Source organism: Panulirus ornatus, chromosome 46 (genome assembly GCF_036320965.1).
Source record: "Panulirus ornatus isolate Po-2019 chromosome 46, ASM3632096v1, whole genome shotgun sequence".
Lineage (NCBI taxonomy): Eukaryota > Metazoa > Arthropoda > Malacostraca > Decapoda > Palinuridae > Panulirus > Panulirus ornatus.
In genome coordinates this window covers 27245641-27265550 of record NC_092269.1, presented here as the reverse complement: position 1 = coordinate 27265550, position 19910 = coordinate 27245641, and positions in this window count along the sequence as shown.

The window sequence follows — 19910 nt, the reverse complement described above, 5'->3', positions numbered from 1 at the left end:
CTGATAAAGACTAACTACATTTAGTTAACTTCCATATGAACTCCATGAGAGAGAGAGAGAGAGAGAGAGAGAGAGAGAGAGAGAGAGAGAGAGAGAGAGAGAGAGAGAGAGAGAGAGAGAGAGAGAGAGAGAGAGACAGATAGACAGACAGACAGAGACAGAGTGAGAGAGGGAGGGAGGTGGGGGGAAGAAGAGGTGAGACGGGTTGAACAGTATCATTCATTCTATCAATTAGATGTTTGTTGCTCACCATTTGCTATGATGAAATTTACGCAACATCTACAAATAGAACAAACACTTGATAGTTGTTTGTCACCACAGATATCATGCATTGTCATGTAGGAAGGAACAAATGTGGTATATAAGACATGATGTAATGAAAGACAAACCAAACACAGTATCCTGTTTGGTCTGCTGTTAGAGACGCTACGACAACATTGTCCCTCTCGCGTTCTTCTCTGTGCTTTCTTAAAACTAATGAAAGCATGTGACAGGATTTTTGGAGGCACGACACAGGAGCGCGTTGCTCAAAAGCGTCTCAGTTTTGTATTTTTGTCCATTAACTCACCTCGGTCTTTGTGGGAACACGTGCCTTACAAGATTCACTTTCCTCCACTCGGAATTCAGCGCAAACGCTTGCTCGAATGCGAGCCTCTCCCAAGGCACTGTAAGAATGGCATATTTCCCCTGGGGTTTCCAAGGGAGTCGCTCCATTAAAACTGGCCTGGGAATTCAACAGAGCGAGCCAGTACACAAGACGTATGACACACACACACACACACAAAAAAAAAGATATGAATTCTGCAATACAGAGAGAGAGAGAGAGAGAGAGAGAGAGAGTCTTGTATTTGTTATTTTTCATCCATGTTAAATGAACATGGAGACAACTTTGCTCCACTAGGAACCCATTAATACAATAGTGTTACATTTTTTTCACATTTGCTTTTGGTGAGTAACATCAAACCCCCTACCCAGCACAGAATTATATGGGAGTACTAAAAGTAGGGGTCATATTGCCGATTATAGATTAAGGTTCAGGTGTACTGTGTGTTATGTGATCAAGAACTTTGTGCTAACTGACGTAGTGTATCAGTTGATGTTGCTGACCGTGACGCATTCGTGGCTCGCCAGGGGCAGAGTCCTCATAGGTATAAATCCTGGTCGCGGAAGCCGGTCCACAGTCAACGCAGCTGTTCTCCCGCCTCCTGCTCGGTGAAAAGGATACCTGGCTCAGGCTAGTGTATATATATATATATATATATATATATATATATATATATATATATATATATATATATATATATATATATATATATTTTTTTTTCATACTATTCGCCATGTCCCGCGTTTCCGAGGTAGCGTTAAGAACACAGGACTGGGCCTTAGAGGGAAAATCCTCACCTGGCCCCCTTCTCTGTTCCTCCGTTTGGAAAATTAAAAAAAAAACGAGAGGGGAGGATTTCCAGCCACCCACTCCCTCCCCTTTTAGTCGCCTTCTACGACACGCAGGGAATACATGGGAAGTATTCTTTCTCCCCTATCCCCTATGCGTGCATAGTGCCATTGTACAAAGGCAAAGGGGATAAGAGTGAGTGCTCAAATTACAGAGGTATAAGTTTGTTGAGTATTCCTGGCAAATTGTATGGGAGGGTATTGATTGAGAGGGTGAAGGCATGTACAGAGCATCAGATTGGGGAAGAGCAGTGTGGTTTCAGAAGTGGTAGAGGATGTGTGGATCAGGTGTTTGCTTTGAAGAATGTATGTGAGAAATACTTAGAAAAGCAAATGGATTTGTATGTAGCATTTATGGATCTGGAGAAGGCATATGATAGAGTTGATAGAGATGCTCTGTGGAGAGTATTAAGAATATATGGTGTGGGAGGCAAGTTGTTAGAAGCAGTGAAAAGTTTTTATCGAGGATGTAAGGCATGTGTACGTGTAGGAAGAGAGGAAAGTGATTGGTTCTCAGTGAATGTAGGTTTGCGGCAGGGGTGTGTGATGTCTCCATGGTTGTTTAATTTGTTTATAGATGGGGTTGTTAGGGAGGTGAATGCAAGAGTTTTGGAAAGAGGGGCAAGGATGAAGTCTGTTGGGGATGAGAGAGCTTGGGAAGAGAGTCAGTTGTTGTTCGCTGATGATACAGCGCTGGTGGCTGATTCATGTGAGAAACTGCAGAAGCTGGTGACTGAGTTTGGTAAAGTGTGTGAAAGAAGAAAGTTAAGAGTAAATGTGAATAAGAGCAAGGTTATTAGGTACAGTAGGGTTGAGGGTCAAGTCAATTGGGAGGTGAGTTTGAATGGAGAAAAACTGGAGGAAGTGAAGTGTTTTAGATATCTGGGAGTGGATCTGGCAGCGGATGGAAACATGGAAGCGGAAGTGGATCATAGGGTGGGGGAGGGGGCGAAAATTCTGGGAGCCTTGAAGAATGTGTGGAAGTCGAGAACATTATCTCGGAAAGCAAAAATGGGTATGTTTGAAGGAATAGTGGTTCCAACATTGTTGTATGGTTGCGAGGCGTGGACTATGGATAGAGTTGTGCGCAGGAGGATGGATGTGCTGGAAATGAGATGTTTGAGGACAATGTGTGGTGTGAGGTGGTTTGATCGAGTAAGTAACGTAAGGGTAAGAGAGATGTGTGGAAATAAAAAGAGCGTGGTTGAGAGAGCAGAAGAGGGTGTTTTGAAATGGTTTGGTCACATGGAGAGAATGAGTGAGGAAAGATTGACCAAGAGGATATATGTGTCGGAGGTGGAGGGAACGAGGAGAAGAGGGAGACCAAATTGGAGGTGGAAAGATGGAGTGAAAAAGATTTTGTGTGATCGGGGCCTGAACATGCAGGAGGGTGAAAGGAGGGCAAGGAATAGAGTGAATTGGAGCGATGTGGTATACCGGGGTTGACGTGCTGTCAGTGGATTGAATCAAGGCATGTGAAGCGTCTGGGGTAAACCATGGAAAGCTGTGTAGGTATGTATATTTGTGTGTGTGGACATATGTATATACATGTGTATGGGGGTGGGTTGGGCCATTTCTTTCGTCTTTCCTTGCGCTACCTCGCAAACGCGGGAGACAGCGACAAAGCAAAAGAAAAAAAAAAAGAAAATATATATATATATATATATATATATATATATATATATATATATATATATATATATATATATATATATATATATATATATATATATATATATCCCATTCCTGCCCCACTCCCCTTACGTTCTTTGCTCTCACCTTTTTCCATTCTGTATTCAGTCTCTCCTGGTACTTCCCCACACGTCTCCATCCCAAGCTCACTTACTCTCACCACTCTCTTCACCCCAACATTCTCTCTTCTTTTCTGAAATCCTCTACAAATGTTCACCTCGGCCTCCGCAAGATAATGACCAGACATACCTCCAGTTGCACTCTCAGCATATTAACATCCTAACGTCTCTCTTTCACGCGTCTATCAATTGACACGTAATCCGGTAACGCTCTCTGGCCATCTTTCCTAAATGCATACATATACTTATATATATATATATATATCCCTCTTTTTCAACCAGGTATTCCCCATCACCAGTCTTTTTTCAGCAAACAAATCTACAATTTCTTCACCACTTCCATTTACAACACTGAACACCCCATGTACACCAATTATTCCCTCAACTGCCACATTTCTCAACTTTGCATTCAAATCACCCATCACTATAACACGATCTCGTGCATCAAAACTGCTAACACACTCCCTCAGCTGCTCCCAAAACACTTGCCTCTCATGATCTTTCTTCTCATGCTCAGGTGCATATACCCCAATAATCACCCATCTTTCTCCATCCACTTTTAGTTTTACCTATATCAATCTGGAGTTCACTTTCTTACACTCTGTCCCATACTCCCACAACTCCTATTTCAGGAGTAGTGTTACTCCTTCCTTTGCTCTTGTCCTCTCACCAACCCCTGACTTTACTCCCAAAATACTCCCAAACCACTCTTCCCCTTTACCCTTGAGCTTCGTTTCACTCAGGTTCCTTTCCTCAAACATACTACCTATTTCTCCATTCTTCTCATCTTAGTTACATCCACACACATTTAGACACACCAATCTGAGCCTTCGAAATAACTAGGACGCCATTTGGTAAACATGCGATTGTCCAAAAGAGAAAACGAGCGTATCATGAACTTATCATTTTGCAAATTTTATCAACAATAAAGCTATCCAATTTGTATATAGTTGGAGTTAATAACTGACATGGCATTACTCCAGTCAATACAATGATCCTAGTGTTTAACGTGATGAAACAAGGCATTTGATTCTTGTCACGTTCTTATACCATGTTTATGTTGCTTAAGTCTGACAGAAAGATCCTTACCAGTCTTCCCAACATAAAACTTATCACAATTTCTAGATGGCACTTTATAGATGCACCCAGGTGAATTTTCTGGTGAATTCCTGATTAAGATATTCTTTATAGTATTATTGTTCCTGAAGGCAACATTTACAATAAAGGGTTTAAGCAAAGTGGGAAGTAAAGAAAAATCATAATCAAAAGGGAGAACTAAAATATTCTTGGTGTCAATGTGAGGTTTGGGCTCAATTCTAAAAAACTATTTCTTTGCTAACTTGAGGTATTTATCAACTGTGATAAATTTGATGTTGGTCAGACTGGTAAGGATCTTTCTGTTAGACTTAAGCAACATATACATAGTATAAGAACGGGACAAGAATCAAATGCCTTGTTTAATCACGTTAAAAACTATGATCATTGTATTGACTAGAGTAACGCCATCTCAGTTATTAACTCTAATTCTATTACCAAGAGAAATATCATTGAATCTTCTATTAGTAAATACACAAAGAATTATAATCTTAATTCTAGTGATGGTCTATACAAATTAGATAACTTTATTGTTGATAAAATTTGTAAAATGATAAGTTTATGAACGCTCGTTGTATGTTTTGGACAATCACATGTTTACCACATGGCGTCCTAGCTTCGTGTCTTCGATGTATATCAACTGAATGTTATATTTCTCTCTTGTGTCTCCCCTGATGATGTCTCGTGTTTCATTTTCCCCGTGGACTCATAGGAATATCTTGATCACGCGCAAAATTGTGATCCTTTCCAACATGGATTCCACGCAGCTCTTCTATTACTTCTCTACACGCTGTCCTGGACTTTCTCCTTTCGTTACTCCTTTCTCCAAATCGCTAATCAAGGCCCACCAACTGAAGTTACGATTTGAATTCCCTAGGAAATTCCTTGATGAACAAGTGATGCCAAGATGTGTCCTACCTCAAAGTTTGCTGCAGCTGTCTGGTCGACCATTTGACCAATTTCAAAATATCATTTTAAAGAAAAACATTGAATTAAAGAAACTTGAAATGAAGGAGGCTTTTCGCATTTCAAGAGAGAAGAAACGTGCCTTTCAAATGGCATTACCGACACACTGGAAGAACCGGATGTTGGACTATTGCTATGATAAATTAAGGAAAGAGCGCAATAGGCTACAAGTGTCACTAACTCGTACGTTGGACCATCTTAATGAAAACAGCGACTGGACCAAGAACACAAACCTATCTTTTGTGGTAAACCTGTCTAATACACATTCCTTGTGTGCATTAGGCTATGGTTTAAGTTTTGTGTGCTCTAACAGAGAAGCCAGCTGTGTTGATGTCACAAAGTCTTTTTGTAATTTAGAAAAATACAGTAATTTAAGTAATGATGATATTAATATCTGTAAGGGTTTAGTGTATGCCAGTTTGTCAAAACCAGTGGAAGCTAATTGCCCTAAAAGATTCATAAGAGCTATTAACACCTTAAAAAAAGACAAGGATATACATATTACTAAAGAGGATAAGGCTAACACTGTTGTGATTTTAGACAAAAGTAACTATTTATCTAAAGTGAATGATCTTCTAAATGATGACACAACATATTCTAAACTTAGTAAAAATCCCTTAGAAGCAGTGAATTCTCATTTCAATAAAGAAATGAAGTTGTTGTTAAAAGGTAACATTTCTCTTATCAAAAGTTTGTCATCTACATCCCTTTCATTGCCATATATGTATGGACTTATCAAAACACATAAGCAGAATTTTCCAGCAAGACCTTCCGTGAGTTCAGTAGGTTCCATCACATATTAATTGTCAAAATGGTTAGTTTCTTTATTAAACCCTTTAGTGGGTAGGGTATCAAATTCTAATATCACGAACAATGTAGATTTTGTCAACAAGCTAAACAATATCAATGTTAATTTTGATTTCAAACTAGTTAGCTTTGATGTTTCCTCACTTTTCACTAAAGTTCCAGTTGATGACCTTTAGAATATTCATTTGATGTGTTGGATGATATTCATTTACCTGTTTCAAAGCCTAATTTCGTTGAACTGATAAAATTGTGTATAAAAGACTGTATTTCAATTTAATGGAAATTATTATGCCCAGAAATTTGATATGGCAATGGGTAACCCTCTTTCACCTATACTAAGTAATCTTTATATGGAATTTTTTGAAACAAAATTACTAAAAGATATCTTACCTTCTAATGCAATTTGGTTTATGTATGTAGATGATGTTCTTTGTGTTTCGCAAACAAATGAAAATTTGCAAATATTTCTCCCCTTACTTAACAATTTAGTACCTTCCATCAAATTTACTGTAGAAAATGAGAATAATGGTATGTTACCATTTTTAGATTGCTTGATCCTCAGACAAGGAAACAAGTTTAAGTTTAGCATATACAGAAAACCTACCAATATATGCTCATATATCCATTATTACTCATCTCAACATGACAGTTAAATTACCATCATTTCAATCTATGTTCCTTAGGGCATTACGTATTTGCAGTCCAGAGTTTATTGATGATGAGTTTGAGAAGATATATTCTATTGGATCTAAGTTAAAGTACCCTAGATCTTTCATTGATAAATCCCTTAAGTTAGTAAAGAAATCCTTTTATAAAGTTGAGCTCAAACCTCCCATTGACACCAAGAATCTTTTAGTTCTCCCTTTTAATAATAATTTCACTTTCCTTCCCATGTTGCTTAAATCCTTTAATATAAATGTTGCCTTTAGCAACAATAATACTATAAAGAATATCTTAATCAGGAATTCACCAGAAAATTCACTTGGATGCATCTGTAAAGTGCCTTGTGGAAACTGGGATAAATTTTATGTTGGTCAGACTGGTAAGGATCTTTCTGTTAGACTTAAGCAACATAAATTTAGTATAAGAAAGGGACAAGAATCAAATGCCTTGTTTAATCACGTTAAAAACTATGATCGTGGTATTGACTGGAGTAACGCCATCTCAGTTATTAACTCTAACTCTAATACTAAGAGAAATATCATTGAGTCTTCTATTATTAGATACACAGAGAATTATGATCTTAACATTAGTGATGGTCTATACAAATTAGATAATTTTATTGTTGATAAAATATGTAAAATGATAAGTTCATGAACACTCGTTGTATGTTTTGGACAATCACATGTTTACCAAATGGTGTCATAGCTTCGTGTATTCGATGTATATCAACTGACTGTTATATTTTTTTTCTCTTGTGTCTCCCCTGATGATGTGATTATTACACGAAAGTGCACATGGGAACTTATTGTGTTTCATTTTCCCCGTGGACTCATAGGAATGTCTTGATCACGCGAAAAATTGTGATCCTTTCCAACACAAATATATGAATATATATATATATATATATATATATATATATATATATATATATATATATATATATATATATATATATATATATATATATATATATATATATATATATATATATATATATATATGTATATATATATATATATATATATATATATATATATATATATATATATATATATATATATATATATATATATATATATATATATATATATATATATATATATATATATATATATATATATATATATATATACATATATATATATATATATATATATATATATATATATATATATATATATATATATATATATTATCCCTGGGGATAGGGGAGAAAGAATACTTCCCACGTATTCCCTGCGTGTCGTAGAAGGCGACTAAAAGGGAAGGGAACGGGGGGCTGGAAATCCTCCCCTCTCGTTTTTCATTTTCCTAAAGAAGGAACAGAGAAGGGGGCCAAGTGAGGATGTTCCCTCAAAGGCTCAGTCCTCTGTTCTTAACGCTATCTCGCTAATGCGGGAAATGGCGAATAGTATGAAAAAAAAAAATATATATATATATATATATATATATATATATATATATATATATATATATATATATATATATATATATATATATATATATATATATATATATCCGCAAAGCTTTTACTACCTCATCTCTGTTTACCAAATCACTTTCCCTAACCCTTTCACTCTGCACACCACCTCGACCAAAACACCCTATATCTGCCACTCTGTCATCAAACACATTCAACAAACCTTCAAAATACTCACTCCATCTCCTTCTCACATCACCACTACTTGTTATCACCTCCCCATTTGCGCCCTTCACTGAAGTTCCCATTTGCTCCCTTGTCTAACGCACTTTATTTACCTCCTTCCAGAACATCTTTTTATTCTCCCTAAAATTTAATGATACTCTCTCACCCCAACTCTCATTTGCCCTTTTTTTCACCTCTTGCACCTTTCTCTTGACCTCCTGTCTCTTTCTTTTATACATCTCCCACTCAATTGCATTTTTTCCCTGCAAAAATCGTCCAAATGCCTCTCTCTTCTCTTTCACTAATACTTTTACTTCGTCATCCCACCACTCACTACCCTTTCTAATCAGCCCACCTCCCACTCTTCTCATGCCACAAGCATCTTTTGCGCAATCCATCACTGATTCCCTAAATACATCCCATTCCTTCCCCACTCCCCTTAATTCCATTGTTCTCACCTTTTTCCATTCTGTACTCAGTCTCTCCTGGTACTTCCTCACACAAGTCTCCTTCCCAAGCTCACTTACTCTCACCACCCTCTTCACCCCAACATTCACTCTTTTTTTCTGAAAACCCATACAAATCTTCACCTTAGCCTCCACAAGATAATGATCAGACATCCCTCCAGTTGCACCTCTTAGCACATTAACATCCAAAAGTCTCTATTTCGCGCGCCTGTCAATCAACACGTAATCCAATAACGCTCTCTGGCCATCTCTCCTACTTACATAAGTATACTTATGTATATCTCGCTTTTTAAACCAGGTATTCCCAATCATCAGTCCTTTTTCAGCACATAAATCTACAAGCTCTTCACCATTTCCATTTACAACACTGAACACCCCATGTATACCAATTATTCCCTCAACTGCCACATTGCTCACCTTTGCATTCAAATCACCCATCACTATAACCCGGTCTCGTGCATCAAAACCACTAACACACTCATTCAGCTGCTCCCAAAACACTTGCCTCTCATGATCTTTCTTCTCATGCCCAGGTGCATATGCACCAATAATCACCCATCTCTCTCCATCAACTTTCAGTTTTAACCATATTAATCGAGAATTTACTTTCTTACATTCTATCACATACTCCCACAACTCCTGTTTCAGGAGTATTGCTACTCCTTCCCTTGCTCTTGTCTTCTCACTAACCCCTGACTTTACTGCCCAGACATTCCCAAACCACTCTTCCCCTTTACCCTTGAGCTTCGTTTCACTCAGAGCCAAAACATCCAGGTTCCTTTCCTCAAACATACTACCTATCTTTCCTTTTTTCACATCTTGGTTCCATCCACACACATTTAGGCACCCCAATCTGAGCCTTCGAGGAGGATGAGCACTCCCCGCGTGACTCCTTCTTCTGTTTCCCATTTTAGAAAGTTAAAAAAAATACAAGGAGGAGAGGATTTCTGGCCCCCCGCTCCCGTCCCCTCTAGTCGCTTTCTACGACACGCGAGGAATGCGTGGGAAGTATTCTTACACCCCTATCCCCAGGGATAATATATATATATTTATATATATATATATATATATATATATATATATATATATATATATATATATATATATATATATATATATATATATATATATATATATATATATATATACATATATATATATATATATATATATATATATATATATATATATATATATATATATATATATATATATATATATATATATATATATATATATATATATATATATATATACACATACACACACACATACATACGCACATATACACACACACACACACACATACATATATGTACACATGAAAAATGCAAGAAACAATTTAGAAAACTGAAACTTCTAGCTTGAAATGAAATGAAAAAATGGATGTCACATAATGGTTCAACCTCTGGCTATGGAAAAAGGAAATGTATAATTTGTTTACACAAACGTCAAGGCAGGCAAAGCAGCAGGTTTGGATGGTATTGCAGTGGAATTTATTAAAAAAGGAGGTGACTGTATTGTTGACTGGTTGATAAGGTTATTCAATGTATGTATGACTCATGGGGAGCTGTCTGAGGATTGGCGGAATGCGTGCATAGTGCCATTGTACAAAGGCAAAGGGGATAAGAGTGAGTGCTCAAATTACAGAGGTATAAGTTTGTTGAGTATTCCTGGTAAATTATATTTGAGGGTATTGATTGAGAGGGTGAAGGCATGTACAGAGCATCAGATTGGGGAAGAGCAGTGTGGTTTCAGAAGTGGTAGAGGATGTGTGGATCAGTTGTTTGCTTTGAAGAATGTATGTGAGAAATACTTAGAAAAGCAAATGGATTTGTATGTAGCATTTATGGATCTGGAGAAGGCATATGATAGAGTTGATAGAGATGCTCTGTGGAAGGTATTAAGAATATATGGTGTGGGAGGTAAGTTGTTAGAAGCAGTGAAAAGTTTTTATCGAGGATGTAAGGCATGTGTACGTGTAGGGAGAGAGGAAAGTGATTGGTTCTCAGTGAATGTAGGTTTGCGGCAGGGGTGTGTGATGTCTCCATGGTTGTTTAATTTGTTTATGGATGGGGTTGTTAGGGAGGTGAATGCAAGAGTTTTGGAAAGAGGGGCAAGTATGAAGTCTGTTGGGGATGATAGAGCTTGGGAAGTGAGTCAGTTGTTGTTCGCTGATGATACAGCGCTGGTGGCTGATTCATGTGAGAAACTGCAGAAGCTGGTGACTGAGTTTGGTAAAGTGTGTGAAAGAAGAAAGTTAAGAGTAAATGTGAATAAGAGCAAGGTTATTAGGTACAGTAGGGTTGAGGGTCAAGTCAATTGGGAGGTGAGTTTGAATGGAGAAAAACTGGAGGAAGTGAAGTGTTTTAGATATCTGGGAGTGGATCTGGCAGCGGATGGAAACATGGAAGCGGAAGTGGATCATAGGGTGGGGGAGGGGGCGAAAATTCTGGGAGCCTTGAAGAATGTGTGGAAGTCGAGAACATTATCTCGGAAAGCAAAAATGGGTATGTTTGAAGGAATAGTGGTTCCAACAATGTTGTATGGTTGCGAGGCGTGGGCTATGGATAGAGTTGTGCGCAGGAGGATGGATATGCTGGAAATGAGATGTTTGAGGACAATGTGTGATGTGAGGTGGTTTGATCGAGTAAGTAACGGAAGGGTAAGAGAGATGTGTGGAAATAAAAAGAGCGTGGTTGAGAGAGCGGAAGAGGGTGTTTTGAAATGGTTTGGGCACATGGAGAGAATGAGTGAGGAAAGATTGACCAAGAGAATATATGTGTCGGAGGTGGAGGGAACGAGGAGAAGAGGGAGACCAAATTGGAGGTGGAAAGATGGAGTGAAAAAGATTTTGTGTGATCGGGGCCTGAACATGCAGGAGGGTGAAAGGAGGGCAAGGAATAGAGTGAATTGGAGCGATGTGGTATACCGGGGTTGACGTGCTGTCAGTGGATTGAATCAAGGCATGTGAAGCGTCTGGGGTAAACCATGGAAAGCTGTGTAGGTATGTATATTTGCGTGTGTGGACGTATGTATATACATGTGTATGGGGGTGGGTTGGGCCATTTCTTTCGTCTGTTTCCTTGCGCTACCTCGCAAACGCGGGAGACAGCGACAAAAAAAAAAAAAAAAATATATATATATATATATATATATATATATATATATATATATATATATATATATATATATATATATATATATTTTCCTTGTTTGAAGGAATAGTGGTTACAACAATGTTGTATGGTTGCGGGGCGTGGGCTATGGATAGAGTTGTGCGCAGGAGGATGGATGTGCTGGAAATGAGATGTTTGAGGACAATGTGTGATGTGAGGTGGTTTGATCGAGTAAGTAACGGAAGGGTAAGAGAGATGTGTGGAAATAAAAAGAGCGTGGTTGAGAGAGCGGAAGAGGGTGTTTTGAAATGGTTTGGGCACATGGAGAGAATGAGTGAGGAAAGATTGACCAAGAGAATATATGTGTCGGAGGTGGAGGGAACGAGGAGAAGAGGGAGACCAAATTGGAGGTGGAAAGATGGAGTGAAAAAGATTTTGTGTGATCGGGGCCTGAACATGCAGGAGGGTGAAAGGAGGGCAAGGAATAGAGTGAATTGGAGCGATGTGGTATACCGGGGTTGACGTGCTGTCAGTGGATTGAATCAAGGCATGTGAAGCGTCTGGGGTAAACCATGGAAAGCTGTGTAGGTATGTATATTTGCGTGTGTGGACGTATGTATATACATGTGTATGGGGGTGGGTTGGGCCATTTCTTTCGTCTGTTTCCTTGCGCTACCTCGCAAACGCGGGAGACAGCGACAAAAAAAAAAAAAAATATATATATATATATATATATATATATATATATATATATATATATATATATATATATATATATATATATATATATATTTTCCTTGTTTGAAGGAATAGTGGTTACAACAATGTTGTATGGTTGCGAGGCGTGGGCTATGGATAGAGTTGTGCGCAGGAGGATGGATGTGCTGGAAATGAGATGTTTGAGGACAATGTGTGGTGTGAGGTGGTTTGATCGAGTGAGTAACGTAAGGGTAAGGGAGATGTGTGGAAATAAAAAGAGCGTGGTTGAGAGAGCAGAAGAGGGTGTTTTGAAGTGGTTTGGGCACATGGAGAGAATGAGTGAGGAAAGATTGACCAAGAGGATATATGTGTCGGAGGTGGAGGGAACGAGGAGAAGAGGGAGACCAAATTGGAGGTGGAAAGATGGAGTGAAAAAGATTTTGTGTGATCGGGGCCTGAACATGCAGGAGGGTGAAAGGAGGGCAAGGAATAGAGTGAATTGGAGCGATGTGGTATACCGGGGTTGACGTGCTGTCAGTGGATTGAATCAAGGCATGTGAAGCGTCTGGGGTAAACCATGGAAAGCTGTGTAGGTATGTATATTTGCGTGTGTGGACGTATGTATATACTTGTGTATGGGGGGGGGGTCGGGCCATTTCTTTCGTCTGTTTCCTTGCGCTACCTCGCAAACGCGGGAGACAGCGACAAAGTATAATAATAAAAAAAAAATAATAATAATAATATATATATATATATATATATATATATATATATATATATACTTTTTTTTTTTTTATACTTTGTCGCTGTCTCCCGCGTTTGCGAGGTAGCGCAAGGAAACAGACGAAAGAAATGGCCCAACCCCCCCCACACACATGCATAAACACACGTCCACCCACGCAAATACACATACCTACACAGCTTTCCATGGTTTACCCCAGACGCTTCACATGCCTTGATTCAATCCACTGACAGCACGTCAACCCCGGTATACCACATCGCTCCAATTCACTCTATTCCTTGCCCTCCTTTCACCCTCCTGCATGTTCAGGCCCCGATCACACAAAATCTTTTTCACTCCATATTTCCACCTCCAATTTGGTCTCCCTCTTCTCCTTGCTCCCTCCACCTCCGACACATATATCCTCTTTATCAATCTTTCCTCATTCATCCTCTCCATGTGCCCAAACCACTTCAAAACACCCTCTTCTGCTCTCTCAACCACGCTCTTTTTATTTCCACACATCTCTCTTACCCTTACGTTACTCACTCGATCAAACCACCTCACACCACACATTGTCCTCAAACATCTCATTTCCAGCACATCCATCCTCCTGCGCACAACTCTATCCATAGCCCACGCCTCGCAACCATACAACATTGTTGGAACCACTATTCCTTCAAACATACCCATTTTTGCTTTCCGAGATAATGTTCTCGACTCCCACACATTCTTCAAGGCCCCCAGAATTTTCGCCCCCTCCCCCACCCTATGATCCACTTCCGCTTCCATGGTTCCATGCGCTACCAGATCCACTCCCAGATATCTAAAACACTTCACTTTATCCAGTTTTTCTCCATTCAAACTCACCTCCCAATTGACTTGACCCTCAACCCTACTGTACCTAATAACCTTGCTCTTATTCACATTCACTTTCAACTTTCTTCTTCCACACACTTTACCAAACTCAGTCACCAGCTTCTGCAGTTTCTCACATGAATCAGCCACCAGCGCTGTATCATCAGCGAACAACAACTGACTCACTTCCCAAGCTCTCTCATCCCCAACAGACTTCATACTTGCCCCTCTTTCCAAAACTCTTGCATTTACCTCCCTAACAACCCCATCCATAAACAAATTAAACAACCATGGAGACATCACACACCCCTGTCGCAAACCTACATTCACTGAGAACCAATCACCTTCCTCTCTTCCTACACGTACACATGCCTTACATCCTCGATAAAAACTTTTCACTGCTTCTAACAACTTTCCTCCCACACCATATATTCTTAATACCTTCCACAGAGCATCTCTATCAACTCTATCATATGCCTTCTCCAGATCCATAAATGCTACATACAAATCCATTTGCTTTTCTAAGTATTTCTCACATACATTCTTCAAAGCAAACAACTGATCCACACATCCTCTACCACTTCTGAAACCACACTGCTCTTCCCCAGTCTGATGCTCTGTACATGCCTTCACCCTCTCAATCAATACCCTCCCATATAATTTACCAGGAATACTCAACAAACTTATACCTCTGTAATTTGAGCACTCACTCTTATCCCCTTTGCCTTTGTACAATGGCACTATGCACGCATTCCGCCAATCCTCAGGCACCTCACCATGAGCCATACATACATTAAATAACCTTACCAACCAGTCAACAATACAGTCACCCCCTTTTTTAATACATATATATATATATATATATATATATATATATATATATATATATATATATATATATATATATATATATATATATATATATATGTATGTACATGTGTATGGGGGGGGGGTTGGGCCATTTCTTTCGTCTGTTTCCTTGCGCTACCTCGCAAACGCGGGAGACAGCGACAAAGTATGAAAAAAAAAAAAAAAAAAAAAAAAAAAATATATATATATATATATATATATATATATATATATATATATATATATATATATATATATATATATATATATAGATATTATCCCTGGGGATAGGGGAGAAAGAATACTTCCCACGTATTCCCTGCGTGTCGTAGAAGGCGACTAAAAGGGAAGGGAGCGGGAGGCTGGAAATCCTCCCCTCATTTTTTTTTCTTTTTTCCAAAAGAAGAAACAGAGAAAGGGGCCAGGTGAGGATATTCCCTCAAAGGCCCAGTCCTCATCCTCTGTTCTTAACGCTACCTCGCTAATGCGGGAAATGGCAATTAGTATAAAAAAAAAAAAAAATATATATATATATATATATATATATATATATATATATATATATATATATATATATATATATATATATATATATGTATATATAATATATATATATATATATATATATATCTATATATATATATATATATATATATATATATATATATATATATATATATATATATATATGTATATATATCCCTGGGATAGGGGAGAAAGAATACTTCCCACGTATTCCCTGCGTGTCGTATAAGGCGAATAAAAGGGGAGGGAGCGGGGGGCTGGAAATCCTCCCCTCTCTTTTTTTTTTTTGATTTTTCCAAAAGAAGACCTTCTTTTGGAAAAATACCGAGAAGGAGGCCAGGTTAGGATATTCCCCCAAAGGCCCAGTCCTCTGTTCTTAACGCTACCTCGCTAATGCGGGAAATGGCGAATAGTTTGAAAAAAAAAAGAATATATATATATATATATATATATATATATATATATATATATATATATATATATATATATATATATATAAATTCCCCAGTAAAATGGACTACCAAGAGTCTCTCTGAGATTCCGAGGGAAACTAGTGATTTCTCTCATTGGTTTATTCTGCTGTGTGTGACGAACCGGAGGAGAACATTGACCACGATGAGCTGTGAGGAAGCAGACTGCCACACGAATCTAATATAGCCAGAGGAAGGTTGAAACTGTAAGAGCCGAGGGGGCTGCATTATGCACTGTCAACCACAATGAACTGGAGGTAGATGCAGTTTCGAGGTCATGGGACAGATGAAGAGAATCATACTTCCTGACAGACCAGGATAGAGTCAGGTGCTGGTATTCCACATGGAACTGCTCGCCAACGTTTCTGTTTCCTCAAGTTGTGGTGCTCATTCAGCTGTGGCATAGGGACCAAGGTGGGTTTTCTGACTATGTGGTATCAACTCAGCTATGGCGTAGGTCTTAGGATGGGTCCTTTAAAGCTGTAGTACTGACGCGGAAGTGGTCTCGGTGTCAGGGTCGCTTTTCTGTGATTATATCTCTGCTGTAGCCCAGGCCAACGCGTGGGTCTTTTCAAACTGCGGTACTAACTCAATTGTAGCTGATGCCTTTGGGCAGATTTCTCAAGCTGCGATACTAAGAGTTAGAAGAGGCATTTTCAAGATTACTTCTCTCCTTGCTACACACCTCAGAGATCTGTTTAGTGTGTACGTCCACAGGAATTACCACAGGAAAGTGATACAAGCGACGAAAAACATGTTAGAAAACATAGGACAAGACAATTAGACACCTTTTCCCAGCCGGCAAGTGGACAATCCCCTGTAACTACATTCCAGGAGAACCGAAGATCCAGTGGAGGTTTTCTTGGAACTGCATCCCAGGAGATGTCACAGATCCAGTGGCGGTTTTTCTGGAACTGCTTCCCAGGAGAGCCACAGATCCAGTGAAGTTTTTCTTGGAATTGCATCCCAGGAGAACCACAGATTTAGTGGAGACTTTCCTGGAACTGCATCCCAGGAGAACCATAGGCTGGGGAAATAACATGTGGATGTCTGTTACCTGTGTGTAAGTCTTATATTTTCTTATGTTAGTCTATGTGTGTTAAGGATGTTACATTACTGTGGTCCAGGAGCTAACCTTGTCACAGACCATAACGCTATCTATCACAAGTCTATCCAGTGTACGTCAGATACGACGCCAAGGTGTCTAGAGAGGTCACTGACGATGATTGATAAAAAAATTAAGAAAATGAAAGTCATTCACAGTGGACGGATGTAAAACGCCCTTTAGTTCACGCATTGGTGGAGCAAAATAGATACTGACACATGTTGCGTGATACACAGACTATCTGGCACGCGTTCATCATAAAGTAATTAAGCCGTGTGTGAACTAATCAGATAAATCATATACCGTGAAAATCAATTGGACAGTGGCACACACAAACTGCATTTCATTTTACTGTCAGACATTTCAGAGTGCAAATTGTTCCTGGCAGCACGGGATGATGCCTCAGATAAAATCTCTTTGTAGAAATTTTCCTGGTATGACCAAATGTTGACTGCCATCTTGTGGTACTCGTTCCTGCTATACAACATGTAAGCCAAGAGCACCACAAACCTTACATTACCACACAAACGTGTACAGATAATCAACTACAACACAGTGTAACACAATAATCAACTACAACACTGTGTAACACAATAATCAACTACAACACTGTGTAACACAATAATCAACTACAACACTGTGTAACACAATGATTAACTACAACACTGCGTAACACAATAATTAACTACAACACTGTGTAACACAATGATTAACTGCAACACTGTGTAACACAATGATTAACTACAACACAGTGTAACACAATAATCAACTACAACACTGTGTAATACAATGATTAACTACAACACTGTGTAACACAATAATCAAATACAACACTGTGTAACACAATAATCAACTACAACACTGTGTAATACAATGATTAACTACAACACAGTGTAACACAATAATCAACTACAACACTGTGTAATACAATGATTAACTACAACACTGCGTAACACAATAATTAACTACAACACTGTGTAACACAATGATTAACTACAACACAGTGTAACACAATAATCAACTACAACACTGTGCAACAAAATGATTAACTACAACACTGCGTAACACAATAATCAACTACAACACTGTGTAACACAATGATTAACTACAACACTGCGTAACACAATAATTAACTGCAACACTGTGTAACACAATGATTAACGACAACACTGCGTAACACAATAATTAACTACAACACTGTGTAACACAATGATTAACTACAACACTGCGTAACACAATAATTAACTGCAACACTGTGTAACACAATGATTAACGACAACACTGCGTAACACAATAATTAACTACAACACTGTGTAACACAATGATTAACTACAACACTGCGTAACACAATAATCAACTACAACACTGTGTAACACAATGATTAACTACAACACTGCGTAACACAATAATTAACTGCAACACTGTGTAACACAATGATTAACTACAACACTGCGTAACACAATAAATAACTACAACTCAGTGAACACAATAATCAACTACAACACTGTGCAACAAAATGAATTAACTACAACACTGCGTAACACAAAATCAACTACAACACTGTGAAACACAATGATAAACTACAACACAGCGTAACCACAATAATTAACCTGCAACACTGTGTAACACAAATGATTAACACAACACTGCGTAACACCAATAATTAACTAACAACACTGTGTAACACAATGATTAACTACAACACAGCGTAACACAAAAATTAACTGCACACTGTTAACACATGATTTAATAACGACAACACTGAGTAACACAATAAATTAACTACAATCACTGTGTGTAACACAATTATTAACTACACACTGCGTAACACAATAAATCAACTAAAACACAGTGTAACACACTGATAAACTACAACACTGCGTAACACAATATTTAACACAACACTGAGTAACAACAATGATTTAACTACAACACTGCGTAACAACATAATTAACTACAACACAGTGTAACAACATGTATTAACTACAACACTGACTTGCTGTAAACACAATAATCAACTACAACACTGTAGTAACTACAATGATTAACCTACTAACACTGCTGTAACAACAATAATTGAACTACAACACTGTGTATCACAATAATTAACTACCAATCTCTGTGTATACACAATGATAACTACAACACAGCTGTAACACATATAATTAACTACAACACTGTGGTACTACAATGATTAACTACAACACTGCGTAACACAATAATAAACTGCAGCACTGTGTAACACAATGATTAACTACAACACTGCTGTAACACAATAAGTAACTACAACACTGTGTCAACTACAACACTGTGTAACACAATAATTAACTACAACACTGTGTAACACAATGATTAACTACAACACTGCGTAACACAATAATTAACTGCAACACTATGTAACACAATGATCAACTACAACACTGTGTAACACAATGATTAACTACAACACTGTGTAACACAATGATTAACTACAACACTGCGTAACACAATGATTAACTACAACACTGTGTAACACAATAATTAACTACAACATTGCGTAACACAATAATTAACTACAGCACTGTGTAACACAATGATTAACTACAACACTGCGTAACACAATGATTAACTACAACACTGTGTAACACAATAATCAACTACAACACTGTGTAACACAAT